Source organism: Chlamydotis macqueenii, chromosome 4 (assembly GCF_036417535.1).
Source record: "Chlamydotis macqueenii isolate bChlMac1 chromosome 4, bChlMac1.mat, whole genome shotgun sequence".
NCBI classification, from domain to species: domain Eukaryota; kingdom Metazoa; phylum Chordata; class Aves; order Otidiformes; family Otididae; genus Chlamydotis; species Chlamydotis macqueenii.
Genome location: NC_141559.1, coordinates 47811862 through 47835907, shown reverse-complemented (window position 1 = coordinate 47835907; position 24046 = coordinate 47811862). Strand labels below are relative to the sequence as shown.

General features: G+C 40.7%; 1 protein-coding gene across 1 annotated transcript in view; it reads right to left on the bottom strand.

Annotated features, from left to right (window-relative positions):
• TENM3 (teneurin transmembrane protein 3) overlaps nucleotides 1-22079 on the bottom strand; it is a 425198-nt gene extending 403119 nt beyond the window's left edge. The window contains exon 1 of the mRNA XM_086747281.1: nucleotides 22009-22079. The gene's annotated coding sequence lies outside the window, so the exon portion shown is untranslated. The remainder of the gene's footprint in view (nucleotides 1-22008) is intronic.
• Between the last annotated feature and the right edge of the window lie 1967 nt (nucleotides 22080-24046).

Genomic DNA, 24046 nt, shown 5'->3' with positions numbered 1-24046 from the left:
TGCTTCAGTTCCTTAAAAGATTTACACAGTCTGTAATATGGTTGACTAATAATATTCTATTATAGCTACTGACTGAATACATCTAAGAAGGGTTTTTTTTTTAACTTGGAATAAGATCAAAATGCTTGCAGATTTCAGATTGCTATTAGACACAATAATTATATGCTAAACTAATTACAACTAAAGCAAAACCTGACTTACAACTAATTAAATTTTATTGCATGAAAATAAAGCATAGTCCTTATTTAACACAGGGCACAGCTATAAATGTCTATGAACTCACCAGCCTGTGTATTTATTTCAAGCAAAATGTCTAGGTCACACTGACAAAGTTGGAACGTGGCATGATTTGGACACCAACTAGCCAGCTTTATCAAGTCCTTCATATGCAAGATGATAGAAATCAACATTCCTAAAATTGCTAAGAAGCAAACCTAAATGAGAAATTCTCCATTAACATCCTATTTAATTTTCATGTAGATCTTCAGTGAAGTTTTACAACAAGGATCAGGCTTAAATTTCAGAAGTAGATAAGCAACTTAAGAGCTTAGTTCAATTATCAAGGCTTAGAGCGAGATCATTTTTAAAAGCCTACTCAGACCTATAAAGATGCTGACAGGCAGCTCCCAGTGAATATGAAGCTAGATATTTCAGTTTAAAATGGCACTACTTGACCAGCATCTATATGGCAACGGTATTTTTAATTTTAGCAAAACACTAGCATGCTTGTACATGCCTAAGTAAATCAATCAATGCTTCTGGCAGAAGAAAGCAAAAGCAAGACGATTTAGACATCAAGAAGGAAGGGTGAATATCAGCTCAAACAGCAGAGAAAACGGAGGTTAAAACAACCAGCTCAAATCACCAGACACTGAAGCTCAGCAGGAGCAGCCTCTAGCTTTCTCCTGGTTTTACAAACCCTTTACAGCATACAGCAAAGTGTTGCTCTCATTTTAGTATTACCAAGCTATTTCTGCTGAGTTGTCACCTCTGCTAATTTTCTTCTGGCCCTCCTCCCCTTAGGAAACAAGGGCACCACTCCCATACTATTTGCTTGTGTGCTTGTTGATCTCATCATAAAATCCTAGATTTCTTAAGAAAAGCTGTACAATTTAGAGATTTTCTTAACAACTTATGTGAGAATTTAAGATTTCATTAAAGAATTCTAAAAAAATAAAAACAGTAAATACCCTTCACAAAGATAAAGATGATCTTAAAGGCTCAAAACTGAAAAGCAAACTAAACTTTCACGTGCTCCACTTCAATCCTGTCCCATCCACTCCTATCAATCATACAATCTCCACGTGTCAAATGGCTGACACTGCAAATCACCTACCTCTAAAATCAGCTTCTTACCAGAAACGTCTTTGAAGTATAGAAATGTTTTAGGCCATGGCAATTATGAAAAGTATCTTGCCTCCCCTTCCATCATGTAAATCTTCTGATCAGCTGGCACAAACAGAAAATGGCAGAACAGACCAGCAAGGGGAGGGGGCTAGCATTTAAGCAATTTTAATGAGCAGCATAGTTAATTATAACCCTGGTTTGCTACAGGTTTCTCCATATAGCTCATCCTGTAAGGAACTGTTTAGGTGTCTCCCCTCTACCAAGCAACCTGGACTCATAACATTATGGGAACTCAACGCCTTTGGAATCTTGTTCCCACTCTCATGCCTGTTTGAAATTGGCTAACAGGTTCAAAACCATTACAGCAGGACTGGTGCACACGCAGTAGGACCATGTAATCTGTTTCTTTAGAAAACCAAGCTATAAACACAGAAATAATAAGCTCAGGGAATAACAAAGCAGATAAATAAAGGAAAAGAGTAGGTATTTGAGAAGCAAAATAGCATACAAAATGGAAAAAAAAAAAAAAGCAATAGGAAAAAGGAACAGAAAAATATGAGGAAAAAAAGCAGTCACTTAACTGCTTCAGCTACACCTATGCACCCTGCATGCATATGCTTCCTATGCTTTATCACATTTCACTGAAAAACATGCTGGTTTTGTCTAAGCAGAAGAAAGGCATCTAGCTATCAAATAAGCAGGGAGCTTAATAAAGCAGATATTCTGAAACAATTTTATGCATCAATGCACTTGTATAACAATCTTAAATATAACCATGATCCCCTCCCTACTGAAGATTTTCATCAAGTTCGTTCAACTTAAGTTATTTGCAGCAGCCAGAAAGCACAAGGGGCTTGCTACCTTAACTTTAATTTCCTAAAAAATGTTTACTTTCTTCCAGATGGCAAGATTAAATTACATAAACACTGTCAGCAAGTTGAATCCTCAAATGCATTCATCTCTTACCACGGAAGCTTCAAAACCATCTATAATTTTGTTACTGATGTTTGGAAACAGCTGTAGCTGACATGGCTGTGCGTTGTGTATGTCAGCATTACAGGATTAAATATTCTTAACCCCCAGTGGAAGAAACCTGCTCTGTTAGGAAGACATAGCCTAAGGTATGTCAGAGACTATTACTACAATGGAGATATCTTATTAGTTCATTGATAAACAAAAAGGTCAAAGATGCTGCATTTGGCTTTCCTCTGGAGAAATGCTGGAGGAGGGCTGGAATTTGAGACCTACTGGTATTTTAAAATATCATATGGTTTGATTGAGGGACATATTAAGCTTATTTTGTGGCTATAGAAAAACAAATTTTTTTAGGTAATTTTATGCCATCTTAAAATAACAACATCATGCAGATCTACAACACAAACTTCAAAATAAAGATCTTTATGTTCCATTTTATGTGTGTGTTTATATAAAACATAATTTATGCAAAAAATGTATCATACGAGGAAATCAAAGTGTATGTTTATGAACAGTCTTCTTTGGGAAGGGTCCTCAGTATGACTGAATACCCCAGGTACATCACTGAAAGCAAGAACTGTGCTGATACTTGTAGCTCCTGATATCCTCACCTAAGTCAGAAAGGCCAAAGGCCAGGAATCAGATGCAAAGCTGTCTGCATCCATCAGTCCTCTAACCAGACGACTGATGGATGGCATGATAACTTATCATCATCAGGAGAAAAACAAGCAGTCTGATGCTGCCAGGAAGCAAGGTGGCCACTTCACTTAGCTGTGACAGACACCCACCCACTTACTTGTGACCTCAGTGGGGCAGAGGGAGCAGGAATAGCTCCAGCTTGGATTGCAAATGGAATGACAGACAGCATCGTTATACAACTATCTTACATGGATTAATGAAATTAATAAAGCTGTGGCTTTTTATACACAGACATACTTTATGTACAGTGAGCACACACACAGGCCTCAAAGATCTGTTCTATACACATTCCTGACCCTACTATCTCATGGCATTTTCACATTAAGGTGAGTAGATGATGATATTTATAAGTAATGTTGCAATTTCCCTGTCCACATTTGTTGAACAGAATCTTCTTTTAGATAAGTGTCCAATCCTAAATTGTCCACATCAACGGGAGCTGTCTCTCCAGCTTGAACGAGAGCAGAGGTAGGTCCCATTGCTGTGGAAAAATGGGGAGCGGAAAGAAAAAAATTGTATGAGCGACATGATTCCTGGTATCTTCTTGGGAATTCTGTGAACTCTTGCAAAAATTAGATGATGAATTAGGGCTGGTCCAGAGAGTTCAGCATTTCAGCAGATCACATGAAGAGCTCATTGGTCTTAGTAATACCAGAGATATTTTCTCCTTGCAGATGGCACAGCATTTTTTCCTCTTAAATATTTCCTGAGGTACATTTTAAATTCAACATGCTTTTTCATTAGACTTTCATGTCTTGCCTTTTTCCCTTACTCTTCAATTCAGTTTTAGCTGTTGCAAGAAAAGCTCTCCTGTTTGTCTGCCTCTACCCTCCACTGAATACTTCCAACCCCTTTCAGAGAGCTGCCTGATAGGGAGGAGTAAAAGACTCACCTTTTCCCCCTTTCAAGCTCCACAGGCATCGCCAACCCACTTAACTCCAAATTTAAACAAGATTTAAGATTTGACTTCCTCACTTTAACACAAGAAGATCCAGGCTGTTCCTTTTGTCCCATCAATTCAGGGTATGCTCTGGCAGCGGAGACACTGAAAGCTGTATTCTGAGGCATGGAAATGAACATCGGCAGGAACAGACTGTTCCATCAATTCCGCCACCACTTTCCCATAGATGCAAGCTGTTCAGTGCCCTGCCATTGGGAGAAAGTTGTCCTGTGGCAAAACACTATATTAAGCATAATCACTATGATAAAAAAAAAACAAACCCGCCTTAGCTTATTTGAAGTTCAGGATTTTTTTGCACACCTGACATATCACATCCCAAGTGTAATTCACAGTAACAATCTGGAAGAATAGGCAGGACTGCAGAGTAGTGGAAAAGTTATCTATAAAGTTATTAGTTTTCTTTGTAAATGCTTATATGTTTATATAATTGCTTACATGCTATACGAGTAAGGAGAAATATTTTCTTAGTGACATAATACTCTAAAAAGAATAAACTGGTGATCTACAAACACTAGCTTTGTTTCTTTTCAAATCCAGTATAACCCCATAACTCATATTTCTGCAATCTAAGGTAAAAAAAAAAAAAAAAAAAAAAGATGTTTACACAAAGTATTTTGAAACAGAAAAATGTAGACTCTGCAGAAGGCACAGGCAACCTGATTTACAGAGAAAGCAACAAATAAAATGACCCCTGTATCAAAGTTAGAGCAGATGCACACTTGCAAGGTCACTCTATCGTCACTGTTCAGACTAGGTCAGCTTTTGATGACATATTACTTCAAGCGCGCTCGTTACCCTGACACAGACCTCACAGGCATATGTCTACCTTCACACTAGACAGCTTAACTAAAGCGTCCTCTTTGCTTAAGAAGGACACAGTATCCTATGCTGCCAGTCCAACACTTAGATACACGTGCAATATCAATTCCAGTTGGCAGATACTCTCACAGTCAGACTTTTGAGATACTGAAACAATCAACAAGCCGAACACCTCAATTCCTCACCTCGGGAGGAAATCTGTTTCACTGAAATCGTGGGGACTGAGCTGCATCATTATGATTCATACGGATGTCAGCAGATGCAATCATCTGCTCCCCGAATCTGGCGACATCTGAAAAACCATTTCATATGATTGCTTGGCATCAGTACCAGAACTGCATGACTTCTCCTGCAGCCCACTGCATTTGCCAAGCATGTGCCAACCAAGCAAGCTTTCACCTCCGTCCTGAACACACACCCGCTCCTTGTACAACAGCGGTAAGAAACCCCAGCTCCAGGAGTTCATCATGCGGAGCGCAGAGCCCCTCTAGGCACTTCAAAGTCTAAAATGAGAAATAACAACCACAATAGCTAAACAGGATCACTAGCTATCACACATTTTCCAGACACAAGTATTACAGTAAACATTTCAGCAATGCTAAACGCTAAAAACTCTACAGTCAGACAGATGTTCCATACATCACTTCAAAATAAGAAGTACACATGGAAATGAGAAGCTTAATGACACTTTAAAAATTGAGAAAAGAATAACAATTTAAATCAAACTGACATTGAGCCAGAGCAGCCTAGAAAAGTCCAGCTGAAAGAGCCACAAAATTATCTAGCCATCCTTACAGACAAATCGAAACCAACCATCTCAAATGTGTACCACCAATAATTAATGATCAGCTGACAGCAGAAGAAAGAGAAAGGACATTTCTTCGAACTGAAATTCAATTTTCTGACTTCTGGAGGACAATGCATTCAGTCCAGTGCCTTCTGAACAGTGACCCACGGACCAAAGCAACATGCAGCGCTACAGTTCATGATTCACAGTTCAACACGGGCAAATGATTCTCTTCCTAAAGACAGCTTAAAAAATCTTACTTCTCTAATCTTAGTTTTCCAAGTTGCTCCAAGGATATTGCATAACTGAAAACAGGGGAAAGGTGATGGATGAAACATTCTCTCTGTTAAAGTAAGCTGTCCTTAATCTCATAAAGCACAAGAGACTTTAGAGACTAAATGTTTTAAGCACTAAATGAGTATGCCTCTTTCATTTTGGTTGTTGGAGACCTTTCTAAACATACAACGAATGCATCACCCAATCAGCAATTCTCAAAAGACGTTTTCCCCCGTGGAAGAACGTAATCCTTTCTGGTGAGCTGCATCCTCCATCCCTACCTTTTCAGAAAGGCGGAAGCGGGAGAGACAGATGAAGATGCTGAGTGCTGCATGCAATCTACCCGTGGCTCAACTGGGAGCTCAACCATCTCCATTCAGCCTCTTTCACCTCAGCACAGCTCAGCCACTGTTTGAAACCAGGTTAACATCAACTACTCCAGCAAGTAAACTGCTAGGAGAGGGTAAAAACCCATTAGAGTTCAACTGTACACACAAAGACTAGAACACCACCTGCTCAGCCTGGGTTCACAAGACAAAAAGGAGAAAACTACAGAATTATCATTGTTTTACTAGACAACACAGTTTTATTCTTCTTTTGAACAGGTAACTCAGACTGGTTCATGGGTGGAACACACTGCTTTATGCAATTATCTTTGCTTCTGATGCTCCCTTACAGAGACGTATACTCAGGCTTCAAATATTGTCTGTATCTTTACCTTTCCAGTGTTTCCTTTCCTTGATAACTGCCTCATCTATGAGACCTCATCAAAATTCTCTTAATTTGCAACTACAAATATAAAAATAAGCTTGTGATCCAGAAAGGGAATTTAAGAAAGTATTAAAAAATTATTTAAATTTAAAGTTAATTATTTCTTACTACGAGTAGATTCTAAGTCATATAGAAATACATTCATACACTTAATAAGGCACATGATTATTCTTTTGAGGGAATGAGGGGAGATAAAATTTAATTTTATATATACTTTAATTTTGATTCATGAAAATCTGTGAAGTCAACTACCTAATAACAGTTCTGTAACACCAAAACAACAGACTTCTACAACCCAAATGAAAGGATGTTCTCAGTTAGTGACTTGATGCAAAACATTCCACCTCAATTACTTTTTTTGTCTTTGGTTCACAGCTTTATAGAGTAAGATGCAACTAAGAAAAAAGCAACAGATCTACATTCAGAAGGGGCACTCTGCACCTTCATGGGAACATTTTGGAGACTATTTAAGGCCATGTCTGTGCTACCATGTGCACTATTTTCACTGCTGGCAGCAGCGAGAAACTCATAGCATTAAAATGTGTGAGCTGCTGAGATTGCCACCTGAAAACATTAACAACATGGTTAGTCAGCACCTCATTTCTTCAAATATTGCCAGCAAAGCTTTGGAAGGAAATTTAATCATACTGGAATTAGGAAGCAGCAGTGGTGAGTGATTTTCAAACCAAAGGAATTGAATGAAAACGTCTCCTACTTTGAAGTATGGCCATATTTGAGGATGAGCAACTCAAAACCACAACTTGACACATTATCTCCGTTCTTTACAGAAGTATGTGTGACTGCTTCCAGAAAAGTGTAAGACAAATTAATGCACCAAGTCAAAATTACGGGCAAGCCAAAAATAAGCCTATAAAGAATATGAACCACCTTCCATACAGCCTAATTAGGAGCCGGGTTATATGAGGGCTCTGCTCTAAGTTCTTGCAGCCCTATGAGCAAATCATCTTTCATTGCCTCAGTATTCACGTCTCTAAAAGAAGGGTAAACTTCATGGCTTTTATCACACCTAATAAACTCTACTGGTAACTTTTATTCATGAACTACTGAACAGGGTTTACAGCGACAGCTGTGTTTCAACCTGTAAGGACAGCAGTCACTCTGCTCTTACTGAGGGGAGACAAGCACACGCGTGTTCAGAGGGCGAGCCCAGGGTACCCGTGCATACAAGAAGAATCTGTTGAATCATATCAGAAACACTGTGCCGCTGCCAATACAAGAAATAAGGATTTTTTTTTTTAATCTCCTGTACTTAATTTTGGAACTGTTTACTTTGCAATGTTATTTTAGTTTTCTATTTCTTCCCCCTGCATGTACAAAACCACCCCTGTGGGATCCAGGACCACAATCTGACCCAAAGCTCAAACAAGCAACTGTTCCTCCAGAAAGAAAGACAAAAGCCGGATCCAAAAAGGGATGTGCACCCTTAAACTGAGATTCAGGCTAGGAAGTGTCTAACATCCCTCACAAGCAGAAAGCGCCCACATTTAGCCAGTCTCAGCTTTTTAAGATATATACATTCATGTTGTAGTTACATGCTCACTTTAATCCCATATAATCCCTTTCAAAAGTGCATTCCCAGCCTTCTTAACAATTTCTTATTCCCAGCTTTGGCTACCGATTCCTTCCTCTTGCGTGCCAACACTAGCAGCCGTACCGTGGCACCAAGAGGCAGTTTGCAAATTCAGCTAGCAAAGACCAACTCCAAAAAAAAAAAAAAAAAAAAGAAAAGGAAAATTAACTTCAAGGGGGAAAAAAAATAATAATAATAATAATAATAACCTCTCAGGCAAATTCTGGCTCAGCCTAAAGGCGTACCAGCACTGTGTCAGCAACAGAGCAGGGGCAGGAATGAAGGAGAAGGACACTTCTGCCAGATGAAAGGGAGCTATAAGTCTTCCCCTCCTCAGATGCATGCCCTAAGCATCAGGCTGCAATGACACATCCCCCCTTCTCTGCCCTCTTCTGATCCAATGAATCTTTAAGTTCCTCACGGGGAGCAGAACAACTTCAACAGGAAAACCAAAAGCATCAGCATCATAACCTATAGCTAAGTGACGACGACCTTCTCCAGGAAAAAAAAACAGGGACCAAACTGTGCTGCCTCAGAACAGTGAGGCTGCAGAAGGCATAACCGTAAATCCATCACGGGACGCAGAATTACCTGCTGTCGCATCAGCCGGTACCAAAGGGTAGGGTTAAGGTGTGAAAACCCCTGTGATCTCCTGATATATCCATGCCTGGAAGAAGGAAAAGGTGGGCATGGGGAAAAGCTACATAAATAGCTGCATCTCCTCTCTTCGCAACCCTGAAGCCCAGCTGTAAATGATCAGCAAAAGACTTTGGGGAAAGCCACATTATGAAATACAGGTTTGTTTATCAGACAAAACAATTGATTCCAGGTTACTCTTTCCTTGGAAACTTCTGTGAGGCACAAACCACCAACACCAGCATTGACACTATGCTGATAACATCAATTTTTTTTTTTAAAAAGACACTTGAATACAGAAATGCAGGGCCTAGAGAAATCAGCCCTCTTATGTTCTCTGTAAACAGGCACTGATTGCTGCTACATCCCTTCTGCTACTGCTTGAACTCCTGGAGAATCACTGCAATTCGATCACAGAGCAATGGAATCTCAGCATTGCTGCTTTTTCTTCTATAAAACAGTATATATGACAAAAAAAAAAAAAGTGGCCCTACCGTATGCATGCACACATCCAGTTATTGGGGGGCAGAGGGGGAAAGGCACTCTTGCATTTCAATTTCCTTTCTTTTATTTACGGTTTTTCTTGGTTAGCCTAGTCCCGAAAGTTTTCCGCTGTGATGCTGAGTATGAAACAAAGCAATTTACCGACAGGAAAAACCTAAGTTGCAAACCCATTTCTAGAAACTCCTTCTCTCCTGTAGGCGTTTCTAATTTAATAAGCCAAGAAAATGTAGGTGGTGTGCTACTCCCTTTTTTAAAATAATAAACTGAAAAGGCAGTCCTATCCTCTTTATATTCCTGCCCTGCACCTATCATTACGCTGTGGCTGCCTGCTGAACTGGGTCAGCGAGCTGATTACCAGCCTGGTGGAAAATAAAGAAAAATTTCTAAACAATTTAAAAAATTCTGAATAGTTTTTTTCAACTGTACCGCTGCTCTGAGTTCAGTATATGGCCAAGCAAACAGTTGAGCTTATACAAGGGAGAGCGCAGCACAGCGAAGGACAGACTGGAAAGGATGCAGGATGGCAACTTTTTTTATTTCAAAGGAAGTACTGGCAGCTTGTGAAAGCTTAAAATGTTAATCAAACCAAAGCCTTACTGTTTTTTAAGACAGTTATGAACCCTCATAGAGAAGATGAAAGAACAAGTAGTTCCTGCGCTTGTCACACAAGAATTGTATAACCCATCTTCTGGAAGTAAAAATTGGTACCTAACAGTCGTTGTCAGCCATCAGGGAGAAATATAACAGGGCTGAGTGAAACAGCCATGCGAATGGCACCGCCAAGGAGGAAGAAGAAATATTAAGATCAAGCTTTCAGAATCCCTAGCACTTCTGATTTGTAGGATGTGAAATCAAACTAAATATGTTGGCAATGTTATGAGGGGGAAGAAACTCTACAGCCGTTGTCTGTAGACTTACATTTTCAAAAATATCAATGAGCTAGAAAAGTTTTAATAGCTGAATGCACTTAATTCAATTTTTGCATATTTTCTAATTTAAAATTATTTTAATCACATGTAGCAAAAATATTCAAAATAGCAGTAGGTGCAGGGCTTATAACTTAATCTGTTTATAGTGAAATAACATATAAACTTTTTTTTCCCCTCAAAACAATATCAGTCTAAGCCAGAGCTTAAAAATATAGACATGAAAACTTCTACATATTTGCAGCAACATTCATTTCTAATGTGCAGTTCACATATGTGAACATAGAAGTCAAGGTCTTATTTACAGCTGGGAATAATATTCAACCTACAAATTGATGATAAAACAATAGTTTGGGAATATCTATAATGTGATTTCAGTTATAACGTTAAAAAAAAATTAAGCAAAATTAATTCTTTTAGTTCCAGTTAAAGAAACCCTTACCATCCACGCTATTTTTGCAATGTCCTCATGGCTGTTGATGCAGCTTTGGTTGAGGCAGTATCTATGAAACCCAGCCTGTTTAGCTTAGATCACTAAACTGAGCCTATGCTTCAGGTATCTCACAAAGCAGCACTACTGCACTAAGTGTCCAGCCTTCAAAGCAACGGAGAGAAGGTCATGACACGCCTCACAGACCTTCACAAAGAGAGCCCGTTTGGGTGCCTAACCTCAGGCAGACGATATCCCTTGTAGGCTGTTTCATTTCTTTTCCTCCATCAAGTTGGTAGGAAAGTGAAGCGCTGCAGAAGAAGGGCTTCATAAGGCACCTGCCTTTAGGTTTCAGCTAACTGCTTGTGCTCAGTGGACTACAGCCCACACCATTTCCAGTTCAGGTACCTTCAATTTCATGTTAAGTAAATGCTTTAAAGTCTGATCTCTGGATTGTAGGTGGTCTCTAGTGATCTAGCTTTGGCTTAGGCATTACGTGCTACACGTAAGCAGAGGCTGTCGACATCCAAAAAGTTGGGAGTTAGTGAACAGGGGGGGTTTTATTATTTATTTCATTAATGTTAAAAAAAACCCAAACAAAACAAAACAGCTTTGTAGCTTGTTACTCTTGTGCATTCTGTAACAAACCACATGAAAAAAAATTAACTTTAGAAAAAACCTACAGATTTGAGATTCCCACATTCAGTTGATAAAATCTTCAATCCAGACTCATAATGAAAACCTCAACAAAAAAAAAAAAAACCTGTTAATCTGAGCTGCATACATGATGTTGCCCCTAAACAGTAATGCTAGCTATTGTGCACTTAATATACACCAATAGACTTTAATTCTGTCAGGTTAGCATCATGTAATTATTAGCAGGTGAGTACCAAAATTAAGCAAGTTTTTTCTTTCTTAACATTTGAATTCATTTTATGAAATTTCTAGTGCAGGGCAACTTACTGCACCTAACAATTATTCTAGAGTTTGAATAAGTGCTGGAAAAAAAGCCTTTTAAATATAGAATTTTTTTTTGTGATTAACGTATTAAAAAAAAAAAAAAAAGAGCTAACTTCCAAAGGTAAAATAGCTCATTTCAAGAAGTATCTTGATATTTCTAAAACAGAGGGTCCTCACTGTGCTTGTCCACTCCCACAAATCCTCTTGATGAGTTAATAGGAACTATCTTATACAAGCAGGGTGAATAAAAACTTAACCCTACAATAGATTATTAAACAATAACATCAGCTCATTAAAACAGGAATACTGCGATTTTAATTCTGAGCTTATTAAACTGAACTACTCTTGCAAACGTGGTCAATGGAATTAGCGTCAGCAACATCAACCTCAGATGTGACGCCCAACTCGTAAATTTAACATCCCCAAGAAGGACTGCAGGCAGCAGGTGTGGAATCACAGAATAATTTAGGGTGGAAAGGACTTATCAAGGTCATGCTGTCCAAAACCCTGCTTAAAGCAGGTCTAATTAAATCAGGTCTGTGCTAGTAAAAAGTCTTAACCTCTAAATCAGGAAGCAAAGCGCTTATTGGGAATGGTCCCAAGAACACTTCCCCAGTCTTACCTGCAGAACCATCCCCAAGAACTGTTTGGAGGAATGCGAATCGGTACAGATCAAAATGCTCTAAGGACGCTCTTTAAGAGTTAAGCCATATAGACAATTGTGTCTTAGCATGTGGGAAAGTTACAGTGCGGTGTTTAATATGGTAGCATAGGCATAACCTCACTGTGGCCGCTTTTGGGCAAACATGCTCTTTTGTGTGGTCCAGCAAATAAACAGCCATCAGACTTGCTTTTTGGAAATGGTGGAGGTGGAGGGATAGAAATTACCTTCAATATATTTAACAATAAGGTTCGGCTGAGGAGCAGTGTGCAGTCACATCACCCAATGCTTTATGGTCTCTACGTAAAAACCGAATGGTTCATCAAGTCGTTTCTAGTTGAGTATTTACTAAAAAAAAAAAAATGCAAAGGTAAACTTATATCAAAGGTTATGGGCAGGGTATGTAATCACATATCACGGAAAAAAAAAATAATAATAATAAAAACCACGCTGATTATTCTCAAATTCTCTTCATCTTAAATAGACTGTCCTCTGAAAGCAATGAGCCTATGCCTGTATTCCACTCATCACAGGCACAATGCCTACTCACTACACAACCTCACTGAAGTGCCTGGAACTACCAACTGCATAGATTATTTAGAGATTTGCAGAATTAGACTCAACAACAATCACATCAAAACCATCCAATTTCTTATTTCTGTCCTAAACTCACACTTCAGAATTCAGAAGCTACGTTCAAGAAAATCTATACAGCCTATAACTCACATGATAAAAAGATAATACTTGTAATTTAAGGAAAACTGAGGTCCTCACAGGTAAAAGAACTTGGATAAAATAGCCTTTATTTTCTGCTTTCTTTGAAAAATTAGGCTTTCAAATGAAAAATCAAGATGATTCTACCGGCATTTTAACTCTCCCTGGATAAATAAAATGTGATACAATAATGATCACAGTGAAGAAACCAACACAAAAGTCTGCATCAAATAAGCAAATACAAAACATTCTGCTCTAGATTATTGAATGAATGTGAGTGAGTGTCGCCATTTTGACTGAATGAATGTTATTTTGGACCTCAGGAATTCTACCTCCTGATGACATACAATGGTGAGAGTAGGAGGGAACATCATCTTTTTTAATGACAATATTTAAAATCTCTAACAAAGTTAAAACATCTTGTTTAAAAAAAAAAAAGCTTATGTAAAACACTAGATGATATTAAATTTCTATTACTAATTCTGCACTGAATAAGTGAGAGTTGACTTATGCAGCTAATATTAAATTTAGAAATTAAATACATATCCATATTGTATGCAGCCTAGCTGGAATTCACTAGATTAAACATACTAATTTGGTCATGGTGTGTTTTGTATTATAATTCAGCATTTATTTATGAAGCCCACATATTCAGTTTACTGAATTTAATGACTGCACTGTTCTTAAACATATCATTAGAAGTGCTAACATTTTGTATCATTAACCCTGGATCATTCCACAATTAACATAAAATTATCAAAAGAATAATATAAGCAGCTGTGTGTTTCTAAGCCATTTAAAACATTTCTAAATGTAATTATAACTATTTCACGCTAAGAGTTAATATTCCATTTTCACTCTAAGATATTTGTCACTCAAGAGAGAAAATAAAACCCCAGCTTTTCCGACCACTGAATACTTCTGAGTTTCCTGCAGAGCACAGCCATTCATAGATGTATTTCTGGGTTATCATACATTTAGATAGGCTGCCACCTTTTAGCGACTGCAAGAAACGTGAAAGATGAAGGCAGGCCACAAGCATGAGTATTTCATTACAAGGTGGGTCCTGCTTCGTGGCCTAGCAATGCACAAGTGACTGAAAGACTTTCTGAAAGGAGAGGAGGAGCATTTCTACCCCCAGCATTCACTGAGATGTCACTACGGCCCTCAGACCTTGAGTGTTTCAGGGGTTTGTCGACATCTCCCAACAGCCTCTGCTGAAATCATGCACTGCTGCAATTGTCAGACAAACTAGGAGGAAAAAAAAAAAAAAATCCTGTAATTTTTTACTGTAGTGCTTACTAAGTCAAGCTGTATTCAATGGTCAACACACACATGCACACACATATACATCCATATTTTTTAAAGCTGCCAGGAAAACTTGTTACTCATCTGCCAGCAATTTATATCAAAATCAAATTATTGCTTTTGAATATTAGACAATTAAAAATGGTGTGTGTAGTACCACTGCAAGCAGCAAAACAAGGTATGAAAAAGAATCCTTCCTCCTGTCTATACAATCTCCATCACACACAGTCACCACTTAAATCAAGCCCAAAACAAAAATGAGAAACAGGAATGCCTCAGGGCTCTCTGTTGCCCAAAGTCTTCATTTTCTAACCAGTCATGGAGGAAGGGAAATCAAATTTGAAGACTTATCTTAACACCTGCCAGTCTGAATTACCACATGCAAGCCAGAACTCCCCAGCATTCCCAACTATGTTTTTATTTGTTTGCTCTGAACTCAGACAATCATTTGTGGAGACCCAGTATTTCTCAAGTTCCACCATTACTTTAAAAAAAAGCCTTTGGAAATGAGAACAATGGCGAACAAATGGCAGTTTAGTAACTGCTGCCTGAATGTTAAGGCTTCCAATGACTTTGCCTTTGCTGCTAAAGCAATACACAAACACTCACAACCTGTAACCAAAATTTCAACCAGCTGATTTGTTGGAGCAACAGATCTCCCCTCGCTTACAGATGCATAGGTTTGGATGACGCCATCCAATCTTTTGACACTGAAATAAAGAATATCTCTCAAGGGGAGCAGGGAGACATCAAGTTCTTTATATATTCAGTAATATCAATAAAGAATGTCTTTCTAAGAAAAAAAAATTAGGAACATGAATTATTTTCTGCTTTGCCAAGTTCACTAACAAAATGAGGTGGTTTTTGTTTTGGTTTGGGTTTTTTTTTTTTTTTTTTTTTTTTCCTCTCTCCTTTTAATGGAAAATAACGTCTGAGCCATGGTGCTTTTCGTGGGCATCAAAGCCTATTCAAATTAGCAATGTATTTTACAACAGGGAAGATGTAAACTGTTCACAAAAAAAAAAAAGTTAAAGTGAAGTCTAAATTGAAAGCGTTTCATGAGCATAAACCCTACACTTCATCTGGAAGGTAGGTGACAATGTCTTCACTGAGGAGAGCAAAGCTATGCTGGTCTGCTGGAGCTGGGCATGCCCCAGCCTCCCAAACCTTCACGCTCTCGTTCCTCAAAACCAAACTACTCCACCTACCCCAGCTTTCTGAATATATAGACAGTAACATAGCCGAGAGGAAAAATATTAGCAACACAATCTGGCTTTAGATTTTTCTAAGGCAATGCTAATACAGTGATGCTATTCACTTTTATAAGGCTGCTCAGCACTCATTAGTCTCGGAAGCATTACTTCAACAGGAAAAGAGATTTTTAAATAAACGAACAATTTGCTGTGGCAAGTAACATTTGATATTTTTGTGTTAAAAGATGTATTAATGTTCCTGTCGTTAGATTGCAAACTTCTTGAGGCAAGTGCTGGTCAGTTTATTTTGGGGCACTCTAAGCAGAAAGTTTGGGTAAGATTTCTTTAAAAAGGTCAGGGGAACGTTCAAAGGATTATAATGAGAATGGATGAGGCCTTTGAAGGACGATGCAGTCTTTCACTTGCTAATGTAAAGTAACACTTATTAGCAATGATGATTTCTTCAACCACTACACAATCACCCACTCCACGACCCAGACAAAGTGTATCAACGCCTCCTCTGATTTAGGGAACTATTGTTGTATTACGGTAAATCATGTGCCCATTACTTTTTTTTTTTCCCCTCTCCCTTCTAAAAATTCTAACATGCAGCTTTCTATTCCAATTCCTGCCAAGAAAAATATTTTAAAGCCATGTTTCACCAATTCTACCATAGACAGGAGTTTTCTTAACACACTAAAAATTGTCAAGACTCAAATAAGGAAATAAGACACATTAGTTCCTTTGTATGTTGGTTTAACTGCTGTCAAAAAAATGCTATTAGAAATTCAACAGTGTTGGAAAATAACACCAACAGCACAACTGACTTCAATATGACATGTTGCAAGTTCCACACCAAGACAGCTTTTATGATAGGATTTGTTGTTTTTCTGAACGTTTTTCTCTGCTGTCAGAGGAAAAAATTGAAGTTGTAGTATCTTAAGATTTTCATAAATTGCTATTTTATACTTCTGTAACTAGATGCAAAGGTGAAATTCTGAATGCAAAAGATTTCTATAATATAGATTTTAGACTAACATTAAAGAAAGATATTCTCCTTCCTTTTAAAACAAATTACTTGAAAGAGTAAACAAAGTTGGCAAAGTGTTTTGCACTAAAAATTTCTGCAATCATTCCAGTGTTTTGCCAAGGAAAATAAACAAACAAAAAAAAGAACCCAAAAAAAATCAGAGAAACAGAGATTTTATAATTACGTAATTGTAATCCACAGCTAACACATGTTAAGTTTCTCGTTTTAAACACTTACCAAAGTGTGTTAAAAAAATAAAAACCAGCAAAGTCAACAAAAATAATTTAGCACATGTTTTCTCATGTTGAAAACTGTTTTTGTTTTCTTTTCTACATGAAGATTGCATTTGCATTCATGGAAGCCTACTGCAAAACTAAACCAAAGTTGCTACCATAACCTATAAAGCACATTTAATATATGGAAGAAGATTTTAACACAACGAGATACTACAGGCTTCCAGTGCAGTAGCACGCAGTAATCCAGGTAATTTGCTGATTTCAGTGGATTTGCAGGGTACGTTAATCAGTGCTGAATTTAGTACAGCACTTTCCAATTTCTAGTTTACTGGTTTGCTTTCTGTATTTCTAGGCACTAATGTTTACAATTAACTTTTTTGCAGACACAAACATACACATCAAGTATCAACAACCTCAATCTGATACACAGACACAAGTTACAAAATTTAAAATAATTAGGTCAGCGAGGCTTGAATTTATTTGTTGAATTTCAGCCTAAATCAGAAAAGCACGCCCACTGCTTTGCAAGACCCACAGCATATATCAGCACAAACCAGCTCCAGGCTTAAGCTACTTTTCTATCTTGTGCCATCCAAGCATCATCCTCGCGTAAGAAGTATTTTACAACAAAAGTAAGATATATATACTGTAAGATGAAAGTATGTATCATGCAGACAGACCTCCATCTAAGAAGGCAATCGGAGATACAGTTTGCGTTGTATTCCCTATTTTATACTATGTTTAAAGATTATTCCCTTTGTTTTAGTTCAGTAGCAGCTATTTTGATTACAGTATTAAAATGAACCTGTACTGACAATGTTTCTGCCACAGCAAAAGACTGAGCTAAGTGGTGTGGAGCACTTACAGTCTGGTATTTGTAAGCATTTAATAATTTGATTAGCTTCTGATCTACGTAAGACCAGTAATATTTTTATGCAATGCTTCAGTTGCAACGTTCTGTATATTGTTTACATCATGCACACTTAAACTAAGAGACTCATGTAATTAGTTCAACATGCAAACTTAAAAAAAAACCTGCTGAATGCAATTAGCATGTCTTGCAAGAAATACATAAGTAACTACAATTTAGACTGAAATCACTGTGCTGATACTAGACGCACATAAAAATTCTTCTTAGAATTGTGTTCACTATTTCCAGAGGTTCCTTTTTTTTTTTTTTAAAGTTTGGCCTTTTTTTACTTATTTTCTCTCACAATCAAGAAAACAGTTTTCCCCTGAACTTTAAATATTTCTGCATCACACTCAGCAGTAGCGTATGACCATACACTACTGGTTACGAATGAAACGATGGTGAAGCCGAGACCAGAAGGTGCACAGAGGGAATGCAAATATTTCAGTAGATATTGATACAAGCACTATCCTTGCTACTTTTAAAAGAGGAAAAAAAAAAAAAAGAATTAGCACATCTTTCATTACCTACATAGGCAATATGGACCAGGCGTACACCAAGTCATCTGCAACGAGCCTCATGAGTTTGGATTTCAAACACTACAGCTAGTCTTCAAAATCACCTAGCAGACATGCATTGTTAGAGTACATAGCGACACATAAAGACACTACGTGTGCATTATACCTGTCATTCCAGACCATATACGAAGACCGATACCACAGTTTAGGAAACACTATTCAATATAGGTGTAGGGTTTGGGGTTGGTTTTTTTTTTTTTTTTGTTAGTTTGTTTTCGGGGGGTGTTGGGTTGGTTTTTTTGTTTGGTTTTTTTTGGGTTTTTTTTTTTGGTTTTTTTTTTTGGTTTTTTCATAAAAGCACACCATTTTTTTTCCAACTACTCTGTCGAGCTTCAGTCAGGCCACAGAAAGGGCACCTGAGATGCCTGACCCTGCATTCAAACTCTGGGAAGCTGTAACACTTGTTTTGAAACAAATCACCTCTGGAGATGGAGCAGGCTTGCTATCAATCACCAACAAGTTAATTCCACATAATAAGGCAGGTTTGGATGCAGACTGATACATTGTGAAATGCTGTATCTAAAATTGATTAGACCAGCACTCAAAATGAATGCAGCCCTCCAAACCACTTCTTTGCTCAGAAACATTAATCTCAATTATAAGGAGAGCTTCATAATGGTAATGCTTGGTATGAAAAAAGTATGAAATAAATCAGGTTTTATAAGACATAGTAATTAATCAGTTTTAGAACTAAGAAAAGGAAAGGTTGTTAAAGCAGCACATTTTTACAATGGTACTCTTTAAAGCCTCTGTAACCTCAAAAAAAATTTAAATGTTTAGGGTTTTGTTTTCTTTTAATTGCTCAGCTGACAGTGTCAATACCTACCCTAACTTTGAGTTTCCGATATATTTTACCACAAGCTAAAACTCTTTATAATAGTGCAGTATTATTTACAAAGTTAAAGAATTTCTTTTATGATCACAAGATACTCTTCAGCCTATGAAGAAGAACTACATGCAAGCATCCTGAAAGAACCTACTTATTCAAACAGTTAGCCTGGCACGAAAAATTTATTTCATCAAACCAAAGTCTTTACTATAACACATTAAATTATTTCTGAAAATTTTTTGCGCACTTGATACTACAAAAACTTGCAGGAGCAAAAGTCACGGTATCACTCCATTTGCTAAAACGGTAAACCTAACGGGTTTACATGTATTCATTTAACAGAACAGATTATATAGTAAAGCTATTCTTAAAAGACAATAATCATATTACATACATATGTTAATCTGATTAACAATCTCTAACACGTACTGCCACAGTTCAAATCTGTCTGAATTTTACACAAGTGCACATACTTGCCTAACATTTTGAAAAAATACTTTAAGATTTCTCTTTTCTTTCGTACACTGCCAGAGAGACGAGTTTTCTATTACAGAAATGCAGCACTCAGTACAGTAAATACAGTATCACTATAAAATTAAAAGCACTTCTGACCTGAAGCCTTAGCATAAGTCTCTGGTGTTTTCTTTTAGGTCTGCGTAGCACAATGCCCATTCACGAACAGCACCCGATCCTCCAACTTGCTGAACACTCTCAGTTTTTACTGGGCCTCATCCAAAACTGCTGCAAGTCAGGGGGAGTTTTTACGTCAATCTACACAGGCATCACTCTGCTCACCGATTTCAACTGGAGGTAAAGGTACTCTGTATCTTACTAAGCCCAGCCTATAATCTCTTAATTGCTTGGGTTAGGAGATAACAAAAACGTCCTCTCAGGCTGGTTATTATTTCACTTTCTGATACTTTATGGGGTCACATCAAACAGCTGCTTACTAGAAGCAGCTACTGTGGATTGATTTCTAACCTTAAATCTAGTTTCTATTACTAAATCCTTTTTTTCCCCTTTTCCATTTGAACAGAGAATAATTACTCCTGGCTCAGAGAGATTTGACTGAAGTACCAGTCTTAACTTGCTAACTTGGATTATGAATGTTATTCTGGATTTTTTTTTTCCTCCAATAAATATTAAACAAAAGATTCTTCTTAGTGTGGTCAAGTATTTTTTCTACCAAACACTTTTACCTCAGTCTTCATTCACATAAACTCATTTCACTTCTTAATCCAATGTATGCATCTAATACTTCAGTACTGTTGGCTTTTTTTTTTCCTCTCCTAATTTACCAGACCACTGAAAATAACCAAGCAAGTTCATAATGACAAAGCTAGGGATTGTAAAATAATATTCTTTTTCTCAACCTGTTTTATTTAATTTCCCCCAAATTTAAGTGATATATTTTTCATATATATTCATACCCATACAGTGCCCATTCTTCCTAACTATTCCACGGTACGTCAAAGTACACTTTATGAAAATCTTTCCTTACATACAATATTAAAACCAATTTCCTAGATATGAATGCATTAATAATCCTGAATAGCCTTTGGATTTTTTTTTTTTTAAGGGGAAGAGTAGCTCTATTTTTCATCAGAGACTGTCTTTAAGTGTTTTACAATTAACTCTTCTGTAGGAGAACTGACCATAGGCAAGCAATGTTTACACCTCAACATGCTCTTTACCGGACTGAATTTTGGGAAGGAAGCACCCACAGAATATTACTGGAACTCTTCAACGGAATGATGCAAAATACATTGCATGAAGAAGCATATATAAAATGCAGCAGATAACAGCCAAATAAAACCAAGCCAGTATCCAACTAAGAAGGGGTAATATAAAGGACACATAATATTTAGAAAGTACAAAAACAAAACTGCTGGAATTTTCTTATTAAAAAAAGTATTTTAAGCCTAAAAACGTAGATGAGCCTAGAACTGCGTGGCATCTTACAGAAACAGCTCCTATTAAAACTTTTAACAGGGTGCGAGTACGCAAAGATGTCTTTTTGTGTATTTTACCTTGTTACGTTACTTTGCTTTAAAGCAACTCCACCACACGAAACTTTTAAGCCTACGGAACGACGGACCTGCTTCCCACCTCCACGTAAAGGACAAAACCCACCCGATACCGGACACGTTTGTGATTTCACGAGGGAGACCACCCCTTTCTCTCCCCAGAGCGCGGTCACACACCGTTTCTTTTGGTCACCGTTCTGGCTGCGAAGCCACACCATTTTTCACAACAATTTATGGGTGTTAAGGGTGCCGTCCCCGACGGCTTTCCTCACAAACCCCCGTTCCCTTACCAGGAGGGCAGGTAAAGCCCCGGCGGCACCCCCGGACCCCCAGACCATACGGCAGAGCCCGTCCTCGCCCGCAGCCCCGTGACGAACACGCTGCCCGCGAAGGGGGGCGTAGGGAGTCAAAAGCCCCGCGCGCGCGGACCCCGGGTAAGGGGGCCGAAGTTCCGAACCCACCACGAACTCGTCCGGACGGGCTTTCGCACCTCCCTCCCGCATCCCCGGGCAAGAGTACGGACGCTTTCATTCCGCGGCACGGCACCGCGCCGCTGCCCGGCCCCACCTCCGCCACGCGCGGCCCGGGGCGCGCAGCCGCCCGCTGCGCGCACCCGCTACGGGTGCGGGGGGAAGGAAAGAGAGGGGCACAATACACGACCCCGCGTCCCGCTCCCAGAGCGCGGGGCGCAGCCGAGCTGCCGCCGAGGCCGCGCAGCACTGCTGACAGAACCAGTGCGTGGCGGCCCGCCCCACTCAATTATCCGCCCCGCGGAGTTCCCAGTTCAAGTTGCGCTCCCAGCCTCTCCCTCCGGCTCCACCCGCGCCCGCGCAGCCCTACCTGGGGCCGCGCTCCGGCCACAGCCGCGCGTCCCGGGCCGCCCCGCGGCTCCCGCCCGCTGCAGGTCCCGCGCCAGCCGTGCCAGGGCGGGAAGAAGGGCGGGCCGCGGAAACCCTCCGCCGTCCTCCGCGCACTGGCCGCCAGCCCGCCCGGCCGGAGGGGAACGGGCAGGGCAGCGGCCCCGGCTCCCCACTGCCGGCCGGCCCCGCGGGCGCGCTGCGAGCCTCGCCGCCTTCGCGCCCCGGCAACAGCGCGGGGAAGAGCGGCGAACGGCGGCACTTTGTCAGGCCGGGCGGGCGGGAGCGGAGGGCGGGCGGGAGCGGGGGGAGGGCCGGGGGCCGGGCGGGGGGAGGGCCACGAGTTGCTGCCCGCTCCCCCCCGCCCCCCGACACCCCGCCGCTGCGGGGGCTTACGCGCCCCGCGGAGTTCACTTTCCCCGCCTCCTGTCCCGCTGGGGCGGGCAGGGAGTTTGGCCTCTCTTCTTGCGGGAGGGGAGGGCGAAGGTGCGCGCACAGCAACGTGCGGGGAGGAGCCGCCGCCGCCAGCACCTACTTGCGCCGTAGCGCGGGGAATTCGGCCCAGGGCCCCGCCGCTCCCTCCCGCCGCCCGGGACGGGACTCGCCGGGCTGCGGCGCCTGTGTCTCAACCCCCCCGCCCCCGGCCCCGCCATCCCCCGGTTCCCGCGCCGTTGAGTGCTGTGGCGTGGCGTGGCGTGGCGTGGCGCGGCGGGGCCCCCACGCTGTGCCCAATCAGCGCATCCACGCCGGCGGCGGTGATTTAGGGGTCATCCGCCGGCAGCACTCCAGGCTGATGAATGGCTCTTCGCAGCTTTCTGCCTTGATGAGGGTGCCGGCGCGCTCCTGATTGCAAACACTAATGAACTTACACGGCTTCATTACGCATTGCCCCCGCATCCCTCCGCGGGGCGGAGGCAGAAAGCTTCCGCCCGCCGTATTTTGTTTTCCGCGGGGATCTATTTATTTCAACGAGGGGAGGGGGGGAAGAATTTTGGGGAAATAACCCCCGACTCCCTGCAACGCCGCGCCGAGCGGGGCCGCGGCCCCTCGCCCGCTACCGGCTGCCAGGGGTGCCGGTGGGGCTCGCCCCCGGCCCCTCCTCCGTACCCCGGCAATTTTCGGAGCCGGTGCGGAGTGAATGACCTGATTACAGCTGAAACATCTGCTTTTAAAGGCACTTCTCCCTCCCGTGCAAAGGCGCTGCTTCTGCTTATTTTTCCTCCCTGACTCCTCAGCATCCTCTCGACTCAAAGTAGCGGCTGTAACTTTTCACATGCTGAGATGTTACCTGTCTCTCTATCTAGGGCCGCTCTCTTTTTCATCCCTTTATCCTTTCCTTTTTAAACCCAAACCCCGATGAGAAACGCTCGGGGAAGTTGGAGGGCTGAGCAGCTCTGAACGTTTAGCCGGCTCCCCGCTGGAGCGCTTTGAGTTGCCAAACTTAAATTTATCCGCCGCCTCTCCGACTCGGTCGTGGGAGATGCGCCACTGTTATCCTAACAGCTCCCGAGGAAAATCCCTGTATCCCTCTGACCCGAAGTGACTGGAAATGCCTCCTCGTCGTAGAAACGGTACCCACGAGGGGTGCGTGTCTACACACAGGGTCTGTCCGGCAGTTTCGTCTCCTATCCGAGTGTTTTACCCCTGCGTTTTCCATCGCGTTTGTACTTGGCTGGGCTCGACCAGGGAGGTACCTGGGTATTTAAAATGATGCGACGGTACTGAGATCGGCGGCATTTGGGAACTACAGAAGATACTGGGAGCACACTCCATCCCACTCCCCCCCCGCCCCGCCGCCGCCAGCGTCACAAAGCACCGTTATGCAGGGAGTGTAACAGAAAACCACAAGCGTTCTTAAGTGGACAGCCAATGAGTAGTTCATAATACTGAGCATCCAGGAAAGAAAAAAAAAAAAACCACACAGGTATTTTATAAGGGAAATAACTTGCTTTCATCCCTAGAAAAGATGCAATACTACTGAATAACTACTTTTAAACGCAGGTTTGGAGAAGTTCTCTTGA